The sequence below is a fragment of the Xenopus laevis genome, chromosome 1L (assembly GCF_017654675.1).
Source record: "Xenopus laevis strain J_2021 chromosome 1L, Xenopus_laevis_v10.1, whole genome shotgun sequence".
Lineage (NCBI taxonomy): Eukaryota > Metazoa > Chordata > Amphibia > Anura > Pipidae > Xenopus > Xenopus laevis.
The window spans coordinates 136,127,953-136,144,123 of NC_054371.1; the positions used below are offsets into that span (position 1 = coordinate 136,127,953).

A 16,171-nucleotide genomic window follows, 5' to 3' on the forward strand; every position below is an offset into this window, starting at 1 on the left:
CATGCTGAATTAAAATGTTTAATGGTCATCCCATCAATAATAATGGTAAAAGGAAAGAAGGGCTAGGTTTGGGCAGGAAGACAATGAGCTCAGCTTTAGCTACCTTGAGTTTGAGGTGGCATTGGTTCATCCAATATAAAGTTTCCTTCCAGCAAAGTGGATTTAATCGATATAGATACTGATCTAATCCCCAACAAACCATTTTAAAAAAACAGCTACATGCTACAATATTTAGCATTCCAAACCAGCTGTTATTTTGCATGGTTTGGGATAAATAATACTGACATTTTGGACAACAATAACAATAATTAATAACAATTATAATAATTGTCAAAATGGTCTATTGAATCATTGGTCAGTAGGACTCATTTCCAAATATTTCAGGTCAAATGCAGTTACTAGGAATTCCCAGTTTGAAATTTGATCGATAAATCAACCCCTCTTAGAAATAAGTGTTCCAGGTTAACAGTCACTACTAAAAGAACACATTTCCTGCTCACTTGGTTCTTCAGGCTTCAATTACAGGTTTTTTTTCCCCTATCATGTTTTCAATAAATACAATCTTGCCAGGTTTTAGGTAGCAATCATTAATTGTTTGAAAAAAATAGGAACATTTCAAGAAATATCTCACTGATAAAAAAATAATTGATGCGTGAGTGAGTTAAAGAACTTACTCCCAGTTCTTTCACTTCCCCAAAACCTGATGTCTGACTAGCAGTATATCTGTCTGTAAATATCATATGAAGATGGTGAAAGTGTTTACCATTATAAATAGTTTGGTTAGCCTTTCAAATATTAGCAAGAACATCTTTGTAGTAATGTGGTGATTTAATAGCACTCCAGATTAAAATATATATAAAATAAAGTCGTTTTGGTTCGCTAGACATTTACTGCAATGTGCTCAGTGTACTGTCACACTTTATCTAAAAATATATAATTTTACCTCACATTGCATATTATGGCATTTCTATATGGCATTTGAATAATCTCTTATAATATTAAGTTTTCCATCATAGCCATTTTATTATAAAAACACACGCTCTTAGCTATTGTGATCAGTTGTCTAAATTAATATTGAATGAATAAACATATAGACATCAATATTTTATCTTGGTGAATTAAAGGTAACAGAACAAAATATTTGGACAGCACTGGATAGAATATTTTTGCAAAAGTCAGACCTAATTCGATTCTTTCATACATGAAAATCTAGCTAATGTAAAGTAGGGCTCATATACTAACAATGGTTACTAATTTGCACAGATGCAGTTATAATAATAATAATAGTAATAATTATAATAATAATGCTTTCATGTTCTAATTTGTAGTAGACTGTTCAAAATTAATTATTGTTTGTCTGCTTTTGGCAACTTGGTCAGCAAATAGTTTTATTGCATGGTAAATGTTACAGTAAAACCAGTACTACTTTGGATGAGCTTTTAATCCTAAAAATATCCATTTGGGCTTGCCTAGGCAGTCATCAATTTGTCTGTAAACATGGCAGCTAGGTCACTGTTGTCAGCACTCTCCTGCAATAGACTACTTTAAATCACTTAAAGTCACCTTAAGAAAGGTCAGAGTTGATTATTCTATTAAGTCTTGGTAACAGTGGTAGTTTTCCCTGCAAAATCCATAATCATGATTTATTAATATTTATTCACTAGGTTGGGGTAACATATATAAATACATTAAAGTAACTCTAAGTAGCATGTAGGAAAAGGTTAAAAAAGTTTACTTTAAGTAATGATTCTATAGAAGTTTTATATATAACTTCTGTATATAAATAGAATTGCATTTATGTGACAAGTATCCTGCAGTAGGTGATCACATCCACTCTGAATCTCATCCATACTATGCAATCTACACAATATGGATGGAAGTTTTGATAGGTGACATGTGGTTGAATATATGTAAAAATGTATGCAAAGATTCTTTTAAAAATGTGATGTGGGTCATGCACATTATTTGGTTTCCACAAGACCATATTTCCTCTAAACAAAATCATGCATTCTCAATTGACATAAAGCCTAGAACATTGGATAAAATGATAGCTATGATTAAAAAATTTTTTTTAAGGAACATGTAATATAGTGAATGAAAATAATGTATTTAAAATATCCAGACCTGTATTATGCTAATGGAGATGCTGGCATTTTATTTATAGCTGAAGTAACAGGAACTCTGTTGATATTGGGTTTCTGGTACATGTACTGGTTTAGTCACAGAAACAGTTTTATCAACTACACATTACCTAAACTATTTACCATAAATCAGGGTAACAAACTTAAAAATTGAACATGACACTAATTGACACATACCTTTGTATGGAATACATGACCTTTTTAGATGTGATTTGCATTAAAAAATTAGACATATGAAATGTTAACTGAAAAACATTTCCCTTTATAGATCTTGTAATTCATTTTTTCAAATCATGTCATCAAGTCTATTATCTACCTCTATGTATCAGGTCTGCCTGTCTACCCATGTTGTTATTTCTTTATTTTGAATATAAAACATTTTTTATAATATATCTTAAAAAAACAGTACTATGAAATGTACCTCCTCTTTGGCCCTTGACTGAATGCAGTCTGATCTCATTTAAAGTATGTACGATATACACTGAGTTTGAAAATGCAACAATCATAATACAACATCATAAGAAAATGTAGTTCTGATTATGACAAATGTTATAACTCAAGGATCATTAGGTATGCAAGCTTTCTGTATCTGATTTGAAGGCATACTATGCATTTTTATGTATTCTGTTATAGAAAATGTTAACCAGATATTCTATCTCATGTGAATGCGAATGGATACAGTTAAAAAGTGAGAAACAAAGCTAATAGTGGGAACATGTCACAGAGGAAACTATAGAGTAAAGAAAAATAAATAGATACAGATGCAGCCACTTTGGTTTGTCTGTTTGACACAGAATAACTAAACACAGATATCCCATTTATCTCATTTAACACAGAAAACTGCATCACAACATCCCATCTAATTAAAGCATTCACCATTGTGAACAATGGTGCTTTGGTATGCTAATGAAAAGGTTAAATGCATTAAATGAGTTAAGATGACTTTAGATAGCACAGTTTATTCAATTAACCCTGAGTCATGACGCATTTAACTCACAAATCAAAGTGGCTTCATCTGTAGAGAGGATTAAACAGCGATAGGTGACATAGCACAGTTACTGCCACCCTGGACATTCCAGGGTTCCCATGGCAGGTTGTTAAAAAAAGGTGCCATAGAATTCTGTTCAGTGAACTGGATGCTCAATGCTGTTTTCAACATGTGCATATGTCTATTTTAATCTAAAAAATGTTTGGTGTCCCCTGGAAAAAAAAAATATATTGGTGCTTAATACACCAGAAAGCTTGTTCACCCACTTCAGCTTTCCTGTTCAGCAGTATAAAAAAATACAATATGACTAACTAAGTTTATCATCAACAAAGTCAAGGATCTAAATCCCCTTAATCATATTAGAGTCTGCATATACATCGCAGCAAATGAGGTTTAATGTTGATTAATGCAATGTTAATACACTAAATGGTATGTGTTAGGGTCCTCATAAATAGAGAATAATTTGGATTTTTTTGTGGATAACATGCACTTTAGAAAATTTGAGTCAGGGTCTACTAAAGTTTATAAAGTGTTGTTTTGAATACAAAGGGCATCAAAGAATGACAACATATATTTGCCTCTTAATAGATCCCTGGTAGTGCCTCACCTCGAGTATGCAGTGTAGTTTTGCGGCCCTGTCCTTTTGTAAAGTCTGCTGAAGTAGAAAGTACAAATCTATAAGGACTATGACATTGTACCCAAGTTCCTTTTAAACCTACTTATATATTTTTAGGTTTTCCCAAACTTGGTCAACTACTGTAACATTAGATTAATAGGGAAAATAGGTTGCCCATTCTAAAAACTTCAGGAGACAATGAAAAAAATCCTTGTTTAGAAGAAACGTATGGGGTAATGTAATAAACAGTGTTAAGTTTGTATGTGAAGTTTCAAAAGTGCATTAAGATCTCACACTACATTTACTAGTAAGATCAGATGAAAAGTGTAATGAATGTGTTACCTCACACAGGTAGGGGCATTATTCTTTTAAGCGGGGGTGTAACTCTGAAGAAGTGCCCGGCCACAAGGGCACGAAACGCATTAGTTTGCACTCCCACCACAGAGTATGCTGAAATAAAGCCGCATTGATATTATCTCCATTGCCTCCTGTGGATATGTTGGACTGCGCTGCAAGCGGGTAATGTTGAAAGTTGCAACATCATAAGTTTGCCCATATTTAATATCTCATAGCAAACAATCAGATGTTTGTTTTCAAACAGCCTACCAGTCAGCTACCTGTGAATTGGATGCAATGTACTAATAGATGAGTAACAAATTCATGATCATTTGTACATTACCCTGATAATTTAAAAACCTTAGGGCTCACATGGGAGCAAATGTCATGTATTTAACGTTGTACATAATTTAATGCATTTTTAATTCACTTTAAATACATTGTAAAAGCAAAAAACATATGGTATATGGTGCTATACCATAATAATAATTATACTGTAATAAACAGTACAGTACCTTGTACTTGATCCCAACTAAGAAATAATTAATCCTTATAGGTAGGGATGGACGAATTTTTTTGCCTTGTTTCTCTGAATGGACTTGAATGGTGGCGCGCGTCAAAAAAAATTCACCACGCGTCAAACATTTTTGACGCCCATAGACTTTAATGGGCGTTAGCGACATTTCGCTGGTGGCGAATTTTTGGCGAAGCGAAATGGGTCAAATTTGCCCAACCCTACTTATAGGATATAAAACAATCCTATTGGGTATAATTAATGTTTAAAAGATTTTTTATTAGACTTAAGGGATGGAGATCAAGATTACAGAAAGATCCCTTATCCGGAAAACCACAGGTCCCATATCTGTGTATGTGTCTTAAATCAAATGTGGAAGTCTTTTTGTTTTAGTATACCTTTTGCATCATATGGAATGCCTGAATTTATTATGTTTTGTATATCACATAAGCCACATATCATCTGTATACATACAGGTATGGGATCCATTATCCTGAAACCTGTTATCCAGAAAGCTCCGAATTAAAGACAGATTGTCTCCCATAGTCTCTATTTAATCCGAATAATCCAAATTTTTAAAATGATTTCCTTTTTCTCTGTAATAAAATAACAGCACCTTGTACTTGATTCAAACTAAGATATAAGTAATCCTTATTGGAAGCAAAACCAGCCTATTAGGTCTATTTAATGTTTAAATGATTTTCTAGTAGACTTAATGCATGAAGATTTAATTACGGAAAGATCCTTTATCTGGAAAACCCCAGGACCCAAGCATTCTGGATAACAGGTCCCATACTTATATATCATATATATGATATAGACCTGTGTACACGCAATCCTATATAGCGGAATTGTGGACTGAGCAACATTTCTATATTCTGCAATTTGAAATTATGATTAATAAAGCTTTCTCTTTTTTTGCATTTAAACAGTTGTGTATATGTGTATATATATATATACACACACACACACACACACACATAAACATTGATATCTGGTACCTTTGTATGGTTTGTGTACAATAAAATCTTTTGTATTCACTAAAATCTAAATCCATTTTAGTGAACATTATATAACTGTGGACTTTACCAATCATTTTTTATAAAAAAAAAACCTTTTTTGCAACACATAATTCTTATAATGCTCCACACCGTCTATGTCTCCAAGGACTTTCTCTTTGTTGTGCTTCTTTCTCTTTCTTCCTAGCCCTTGATAGCTTTTGGCACAACACTATTCTTCATCTTTATGGTGAAACAGAATAAGAGAGGCATGTGATACAGCAGGGCTAAGTTAAGGCTTTGGGACAGAAGGAGAAATGAAATCAGTGTCAAAACCCTGTAACTATGACAGCTTCTTTGTTACGTGTTTTGAAGTAAAAGCAATCTCAAGAAAAGAAAAAAACATTTTCAGCTAAACACTTTGAAAAATAATACAGGCTATCATAACTGCATATAGACAGAAATTTGGTTATAGATTGTCAGTCTATTGTAGGAAATTAAATACCGTATATAAAAAAAGGTATATTATATGGTATATAATTAACCAAATCCTAGAACTCAAAATACACCAGAACTGGAATAGACAGTAATGCAATGAATATCTAGCTAATAAATCAGGTAAAGGATATTTGTAAAGTGACACTAGATTCGGTGGTATATTCTCTCTGGAAATATATCTATTTCTTTAAACAGAACTGTTTATAATGTTATGCAGTGTCTGGTTTAAGGAACTTTGTTTACAAGTGTATTACACATAGGGGCAGATTTACTAAGCTCGAGTGAATGGTTAGAATTTCAAAAAGTTCAAATTTCGAAGTAAATGTTTGGGTACTTCGACCATCGAATAGGCTATATTCGACCATTCGACTTCGAACGATTCAAAGTAAAAATCGTTCGACTATTTGACCATTCGATAAGTACTGTCTCTTTAAAAAAAAACTTCGACTTCATACTTCGCCAAATTAAACCTACCGAAGTGCAATGTTAGCCTATGGGGACCTTCCAGAGCACTTTTGTAATTTTTTTTGGTCGAATAGAAATCCTTGATCGATCCTCGAATCCATCGATCGCTAAAAATCGTTTGCGTCGTTAGATTCAAACGATTTAATCGATTGAACGATTTTTATTTGACCTCAGGATTGCCAAATTTGTTGAAAAAACTTTGATTTGTTTTTAATTCAATGGTCGAATTTCGAAGTTTTTTGTACTTCGAAATTCGACCCTTGATAAATCTGCCCCTAGTATTTGCTATGGGGTGTGAGGATGTGCATAGACACATTAAAATAGATTATAGCATCTCTGAGGTTAAAAATAGGTCTGCCTAAGAAACACACTTATTAATATTTACAAGTATCTTTTGCTAATGTTGAGTCATTTCAATAGTTTTTGTAAACTGAATGTAGGTGTTTGCACCTAGCAGGATTTAAAAATAGGATTGAAAACAGCATAGAATACATTAGAATAAAGGATAAGGAGGAAGCAGAGTTGAAGCCAATAACGTAGTTATCAGATTGCAGGCCAGGCAACAAATAACCAAGTCCTAGAAACAACCCAAGATTAGGAGAAGGCAACAGGCAACCCTAAATTAGACCATAGAGAAGACATAACTAAGGATCTTAAAGGCATACTTTCATGGGAAAACATGTTTTTTTCTTTTCAAAACGCATCAGTTAATAGTGCTGCTTCAGCAGAATTCTACACTGAAATCCATTTTTCAAAAGAGTAAACAGATTTTTTTATATTTAATTTTGAAATCTGACGTGGGGCTAGACATATTGTCAGTTTCCCAGCAGCCCCCAGTCATGTGATAAACTTTAGTCACTCTTTACTGCTGTACTGCAAGTTGGAGTGATATCACCCCTCTCCCCCCCCCCACAGCAGCCTAGCAAAAGAACAATCGGAAGGTAACCAGATAGCAGCTCCCTAACACATGATAACAGCTCCCTGGTAGATCTAAGAACAGCACTCAATAGTAAAAGCCAAGTCCCATTGAGACTGATTCAGTTAAATTAAGTAGGAGAAATAACAGCCTGCCAGAAAGTAGTTCCATCTTAAAGTGCAGGCACAAGTCACATGACTGGGGCAGCTGGGAAACTGACAATATGTCTAGCCCCATGTCAGATTTCAAAGTTGAATATAAAAAAAAATCTGTTTGCTCTTTTGATAATTGGATTTCAGTGCAGAAGTCTGCTGGAGTAGCACTATTAACTGATGCGTTTTGGAAAAAAAAACATGTTTTCCCATGACAGTATCCCTTTAATACAAAAAACATTCACTCAAACTCAATTTATAGTAACTTGACTTGATTACAGCAATCCATAGTGTTACCTCTTACACTACTGGGGACAATTTAAAGGACATTTGCCTTGAATTGACAGAATTTTGACATTTTGGGTTTCAAAACTGGTATATGCATCTGTGGAGAACTATTTATTATTTTCTTATTTTGTCTTATTTGTCTTATTATGGTCTTATTTTCATGGATTTAGTGTTATTTCAAACCATGTCAAAACGAACTTTCTCTAAAATCACAAAATTAATTAAAAAATCTGAATAAAAAAAGCACGAATGGGAAAAATTGCAGAAAAGACTTTTTCATATTGTCGTACAAAAGTCAACGTCATACTCGTGAAAACCTCTAAAACCAAAAATCAAAGATCTTCCAGTTATAAAACAGACATCTGCAATTGACTCCTGCATGTTTTCCACAGGTTTTAGCTGGAGTATTTTCGTTTTTGGAATTGTTGCAGTGTCCGAAAAAAAATCACCTTTTTCCCTGCAACTTTTTGTATTTTTGCCATCTTAAAAAATTCATGGCTTAATAACGGCCCCTAGTGTTGGTTATGCTGCTGCAGATATTATATATATATATTATATATAGTATATATACATTATATATACAGTATAAATATATATACTGTATAGATACTGTATAGATATATATATGTATCTTAAAGTTGCTATGATAACTGCGCACGTGTAGTGACAATAATCAGAGTATTATGAACTTTATTTTTCTCATCAGAATGCTCAGCTTATTTTCAACTACATTTTGATTGCATGCACACTCTGCAACATACTGATTATTCTTTAATTGTTACTCAATAGACGAAAATTAGGCTGGATGGATCTTGAATGCAGGACTATTAAAATATCATCTGGAATTATTGACAGGCTGTGAATTTATGTGCTATTATTTAAAATTATGCACACAGCATTTCACAATGTGCAATTTAAATGTGCATCTCTTCCCATATTAGAAGAATTATGATTCATTTATTTTATTTTTGGGCCTGTTTCCCTCTGGCACTTTGTGTATTTCATGTTCTATTGGAGTGACACCACATTGTCTCTATCAGCATAATGACAGAAAGATGGAAATTATGCATCTTAAATCTAACTATTTACAAATGCTCTTTTTTCTGAAAAACTTCTATTAGTAGATATTATGGGGGTTGTTTATTAAAGATTCGTGTTTTTCCAGAAAAAAATTGAGTTTTTCAAGGGTAGTTTCACTAAAAACTAGTTTTTTTTTAGATGTATTATGCCTTGAAGCTGCTAAAAGCCTGAATCTGAAAATACTCCAGCTAAAACCATTTGAGGTCATATAGAAGTCCATAGGTCCCTTGAACTGTTTGAAGATGTTTTTTGCCTTCATGATATTAATTTTTTTTTACGGTTGTTTTTGCTGGAAAACTTGATCAATTTAAGTTAATCAAGGTTTTTTTGCAGCTAACTATATCGAGTTTTTTAAACAGTTTTTTTCATAAATAAGCAAACATTTAGTATCAGTACTCCAAATCATTCCAATCACTGGGAGTGATTTGAAGAGATTAAATATATATATACATATATATGTTAAATATTTTATATTTGAATGAACTTAACTTTGGTGTTTAGCTTTGGTTTCTATCCAATATTCGTGGTACTGCTACAATGCAAATACAGCATCTTGCCAATCAGCATTGTGCAAAAATGTTCCTGCATCAAACATGTGCTCAGAATGTGTTCATTGTTTTAATTCAGATAATGCAAACTAAATGCATTATTAATAATAATAATAATAATAATACATATGAGCCATTTACATGCCTCTTTCTCAAAGTACATATCCAAAGTAGTGGCATATTTATTTAAATGTTAAATATTTCATACACATTTACACTGTCTATACTGGTCTGAGAGATCAAATTAATTTGACCAGGATAGGTTCTTCTCAGGTTGGCTACTTTGGGTTATTGTATGGAGCCCATATTGTGGATAAACCTTCATATTATTTTTTTCATTGCTTGACATCTACTACCTTTTGATGGATACCAAATATGTGTCAGATTTTTTAATGTACTGTAACTTTTTATAAAGTCACTAATGTCAAATGGGTCAGCTAGTATCATTACTATTGTTAAAGAAAACTTTTAGCACTAATTGAATGATAGGAATGATATTTAAGAATGATCTTTATATGCCACCACTTATGTACTTTCAGTACGAAAAAATATGATTGTATCTAAAACGAGGAAGGTAGTTGCATCAGCCCTTCAGCCTTCTGCAAATTGGGTTGCTGTAATTCAGAGTATCAGGATCATTATCCTTGGAATATAGCATTATATTATATATATTTTATAACTTTACCTATAAATCACTACACCCAAATATGGCTATGAAAGTCAGAAAATTGTGTAAGAATAATGTGAAATATATAATATATTTCAAGGATTTTTATTAGATTATGAACTGATGGTGTTTTAATCTTTACTTAATTGTTTTCCTTATAAATAATATTCTCTGATCAAAGTTTCCCTGTTGGAAAATGTGCTGCAATTGATTTTGCAATACAATACATGTCTATAAATTACTATAATTACTTAAGTATTGATTTAACATCTTGCCTCATTAATAGTATGCTGTAGTTGACATTTCCTGTTCACATAGTGATATGTCATATTTTTATTCGTAGGTCTCAGGGTGGAGATTTTATTTGCGGAATTCTACACCTGAAGGTTCAGGTAAGACAGTTGAAGCCTAATTAGCATCTAAAGGCACAGCACTTTTAATTTTACAACATAATGGGTTATCATCTATATATTATATATTATAACTTTCTATGAATAAATACACTAAGAAAATGTACATTTTATAAGTTTATGTTATTGATGTGTAAAGGGAACCTGTTGGGCAAAAACATTATCGGAGTGCGGGCTAATAGAGCGGCGAGGGGGTCATTTTTTAAAAAAAAAAACCTACTGTTCACCCCAACCGGAGTGTGGGCTCTATTTGCCCGCAGCTTTGATTGGGGATCATTTTTTGCCCAACGGGTTTGTATACTACATCAGAAATTGTATTACTGGGTGCAAAGTGTGCTAGTTGTAATTGATTATTTGTTTTTTGCATAATGCACTTGACATATTGTACTAGAATAAGGTTAGTATTTTCTTTAATTTAGTCAAAGTAGAGAAAACCATTTTTAAAGATTCATGGAAGTATAGGAACACTATCGAGGAGCTATAATATGGTATGGTAGACTATGAGATGTTTATCTATGTGTGGCTAAATGTGGTTGAGATCAGTCATTAGATATGTGAATTGTAAGGTTTGGTCATAGAACTGCTAGGCCCTGCAGAACAGACAGTAGTTCATTGGTCTAAATCACTTGTAAGAACCTCCCCTAATCTGAGTGTTGCTAAATACAGTATAGAAGTATGAACGAAAAAGACTAATTCACAAATAAAAAGTTTTTTCAAAGTATAAAGTCCACATTACTTATTAGGACTTCTGGAGATAGTTACTGTATGTTGACAATGTAATAGGTTATTAAAAAAAACTCCATTAATAAATATATAACATTTAATGCGTTTAAAATGTTTGCTTTCTCAAGTATTTAGTGGATGTGGGGCAGTATTCAAAATGTCCTCTGAATAGCATAGGACAGGGAAATGTTCATCTAATACAATTTCTAATTTAACTTGCGCTCACTAAGGCCTATTTACCCAAGGGTCATTAAGTCAGATATATAAAAGTGATGTTAAACATTTGCAAAATTGAAGGCCAGATCCCCACTCATTTGTATGTAACATTGCCTCTGTGTCAGTAGAGTATCAAGTGAAAAATATATTTTTTTCCTCATAGTGCTCCATTACTTATCAAGTAATCTGAATACAATTTGGTATAGCTACAAAAGTAATATTTTATAATGAATACATCTAGAATGTACAGTATGTATCAAAGTATCAAACCTCACTGAGAATGCTATCTTTTTACGCTGTATTCTTATACCCATAACCACAGTCCAGGGGTACCAAAACTGTGGGGTTGCCCCCCTTGGGGTTCTTGAAGAAGTGTCAGAGGGGGCTAATCCGAAATGTCAGTTAGAGTGAGATTTTGGGACAATGCCTATTTGCTCTCCTAGTTATACCCGAATGCCCAGAATGTAGGTTAGTAAGGGTGAAATTTGTATCGAAAACTTAAACGCTGTCCTAGGTATTTCTGATACTGTGGATGAATGACTTTTTATATATCTATTCTTATGAGTTAGGGTTATCTGGAAATGGTCTGTACACAGTACATCTGCAATTAAATTACCTTTCCAATGTATTCAAAGATTTGCTTTAAATTTACCGTAAAAAGGCTATATAACAATATCATTGGTAATAGCTAGTAATAGTATACGCAGAATGTATATATACTGTACATCATGCAATCACATTTTATACAGATGTGTTGTTCACTGGTTGACGTATGCATATTATAAAGGTAATCCAGAAATAATTATTATGAGTGAAAAGCACTAAGCCTTTTACATTACTTTTTATAACAGTTTAAATGTAAACTCAGGTTTGCAAAGGACTATGAAAAGTGTATATTACATATTGTTTTAGAGCCAGACCATTTGCAAAATCAATCAGTATGATCTTTTTAGATAACTTCATTTATATAGAATCATTCTAATTTACTATGGCATTCTAAATTTAAAAAAAGTTGTTTGCAATTGTGATAACAAGTCTTTTGCCATTTCTCTGTCAGAATTGTTCTATAGTTAATCCATCCTTTGATTTTCTAGTGTTTTCTATTTTAAGTGCATAACTGTTGAAACAAACAATATTTTTTAAAGCGAATGTGTCTGATGTCTAACAGTGAAATATGTTATCTATTGAAAAAGCTACAGCAATGCACACCTGCTGCTAGCTTGTTGTCAACAAAGCATTACTAAATGCACAGCCAACTATATATTATTTTCTATAAAGCAAGGTCATTTAATATGCATAGCAAAACTTTTCATATGAGACTTTCAAAGCAGAATGACCTTTACTGATTTCTTGCTTGTACACACTTTACTCAAGAAACTAAGGTTAGCAGTTGTCTTTGTATACAATCTACACTCTATATTTTGTTTTATTTACTAGCAGTTTGGCTATCTTGGTAAGACCTTTGTGCAATTATAGATACTATACATGCAATAAAATCCCCTGGGTTTTGGAATATTATACAAGCAGGTGTGTAGATATTCTTAGTAATGGAATATATGATATGTATACAATGCATATAGTTACCTTGGATCAAGAGCACAGTAAAGGTTACTTTTGCTCGCTGGGATCCTCTAGTGGCCAAACAGAGGTACAGCCATATCTCTTAAAAAATATTCCCAAAGCATGTATGTAAGTAAAAAAGTAAAAGTTTATTTCATATTATAAAAATCAAACATTCCCCCTATGGCGCCTAATGCATTTCATGCTTACCTAGCACTTAGTCATAGGCAACCTAGAGAGATTGCCTATGATATTATTATAAGTCTGTTTGGCATTAGTCCACCCCCTGATATTCTCTTTACACCAATATTTCCAGATGGCAAACCATGTTGATATTACAATCGACAGATGCTAAGGTAATTAACCTACATCCATTGTGTATTTAAAGTGAATTTTTATGGTTCTGACTACTGATAAAATAATTATGTACAAAATAAATTTGTGGAATTTAAACTGAGTAAAATAATATTTTAATTTACAATATACCATATTCATTCTGTAATATATAACATACTATGCCAAAAACATTATAGGTATAGTACATGCTACTGTATCTCTTGTACTTTAAAGGACATGTAAACCCCCCACTTAAAAATGCAATCAGTGAACAGCTAACAGTTAAAAGGTTAACAGTAAGGTTGCAGCATCCCCTTAATTACTTAGAAATCCTTCTAACCCATTCTGCTCCCTCTCTCTGGAATTTCCTTTAGCTGTTGGCTCATTAGCATGCTCAGTTCTTCTCAGCTCAGATTACTAAACACACCCTCCAGTTTAACAGCCAATGAAGAGATAATATTGCTGGTTTCCATATAATACTGTTGCTGTCTGATCCTATTTTTTTCTCCTAAACACCTCTCCTGAGCTCAGCTTAACTATTACAGTGCTCAAAACCAGCATAACTTTTTATCAAAGTATGTTGTGTCTGTGTAACTCTGCATTCTGCATTGCATGAACTTTACAGCATAGATGTCCTGTTTGCAGATGTCAATGTTACTGATAATGTATCAGAGGGAAAATGGTCGCCTGGTGAAAGCTGCTGTTTGTTTTTGGAAAATGTGATGGTGCTGGCAAATGGATGGGGTATATGCAGTACAAATGATGTGGCTCTGGTGGGGAAGATATTCCCAATGTATGTACATGGTAGGAAAATGTAGGCTTTACATGTCCTTTAAGGTTTTCCATTTAATTTGTCTTTCCATAATGTGGAGCGCTATTCCATAAGGCTATTAAAATGCATTTAAACATTGGTTTAAATGTTATGTTATGTTATTAGGTGTAAGCCATAACCTTCTTCTTCAGCTCCTCGGAACAAATCCTTTGACTTAGATTGTGTCTGCTTCTGTCTGATTCTGCTCTACTTTGATATATTGATCTAGACATTTTTTCTACTTGTTTGTTCATAGAAGATATTTAGCTAAGAAGGTATCTGTGTGGGCCAAAGCAATCCCATCATAGCATATATTATTGCTCCCAAAAATGGGATGATTGCAAATGTTCCACAGAACCCTGTTTAAAGAGAATGTGGGTGCTTTTAACTGGTGAACAAAGTAATATTGCAACCTGGACTAAAATGGAGGCATGGGTTTAAGATGTGAAGAAGAAATAAGGCAAATAAGCTCAAGTAATAGAGGACAACATAGATCTTTTAAAAGGTAAAGGCTCAGTCCCTTGGTTTTTAATGAAAATTGTCCATGAGTTAAATGTAGGACCTACAAGAAATGTACTTATCTATTTAATAGCTCCTTTTGATTCTAATTTGGCTCTGTTGAATTCCACTTATCCCCAGCCCAACCTGTCCTTATGGCACCTATATAATATGAGCATTAACATGACAAAACAATAGATAGCATGGAATATTGTATGATATTGTAAGCTCAAAAAAGTCTGCTACGGGGCACTCTACCTCAAAACTGTTTCTAATTATCATTCTGTTGCATATGCAGGGAATTCTTTAGCCTATAACTGGAGTTAATGCAGTTAAATGACCTACAGTTCACTGTCTATGTACACCATGCCATACATCCTAATGCCCCAATTTACCAAACCAAAACCCCCACTTTATACACTTCTTATTATCATCTGGTGTTCCCAGTATGTATGTGGAGATTAAAAACTTAGCTGCATTGTAGGCTTTTATTATGGTAGCAGTATAGTATAATTTCTATGTACTTCAACCATAGCAAATTACATCTAATGAAATGTATGCATTTGTGTATGTGTGCCAGCATCATTGGAAAATATCTTGAAGGTCACCGAGCAATTGATATTCCATTTTGTAATTTTCTTAATTTCTGAATTGCTCAGCATTTTCCTATGTTGTGCTGCTGATACGTTGTGCTTTATCAAAGCCACTAAGCAATTTGAATGTTTTAGCTCATTACTTTGGATGGACATCATGGATCATTAAAGAGCCAATGAAAATATTTAAACATTCCATTAGTCTTCTTGAGTTTAAATTACCAGCCAAGGCTCCAGATTTTTCCATCTGCACTGCAGCACTGCTATGCCTTACATAATCTTTGTGCAACACATTTTTTGGCTTGTGATTTTCTTTGTTAATTTTGCTTTCATTTTCAAGGTGAAAGTGATTTATACTTCCTCTTTTCTTTACAACCGATTTTATATTATGATCTCCCATTTTATAGTAAAATGACTTCAGCCCTTACATATCCAGCAATGTGCTGATATGTAGCCAAATGATCACAAAAGAAAAAAAAATCTGCATAGTTTTCCTAGCAACTGAGGAAAACATCAGCTGCACAAATATATAACAGGCAATGCTTAAGCTTTATTTAATGTTGGGAAAATCTATATAATTCAGAAGCCCATCCCTGTGACAAGATGTTATAATTTGTTTTATTTAGTTTGCCAAGTAAAGCAAAGTTAAACATGAAACATTTTACAGACAATGTCAAATGTATTGCCGATGTAAATTACTTCTCAGAGGGTCTACCATTGCAGGGTTGTGTGTGTTAGATTAAGTTTGTCTGTGAAGTTAGGCTACATACCCATACAGTATGTCTTAGTTTAGGTTTTAATATGAGTTCAGGTGCAT

At 33.1% G+C, this 16,171-nt stretch overlaps 1 protein-coding gene across 40 annotated transcripts in view; it reads left to right on the plus strand.

Moving 5' to 3' along the window:
• ptprd.L (protein tyrosine phosphatase receptor type D L homeolog) overlaps nucleotides 1-16,171 on the plus strand; it is a 955,323-nt gene that overhangs the window by 432,692 nt on the left and 506,460 nt on the right. For all 40 annotated transcript variants that reach the window (XM_041563903.1, XM_041563907.1, XM_041563920.1 and 37 more), the window contains one exon: nucleotides 10,551-10,599. The gene's annotated coding sequence lies outside the window, so the exon portion shown is untranslated. The remainder of the gene's footprint in view (nucleotides 1-10,550; nucleotides 10,600-16,171) is intronic.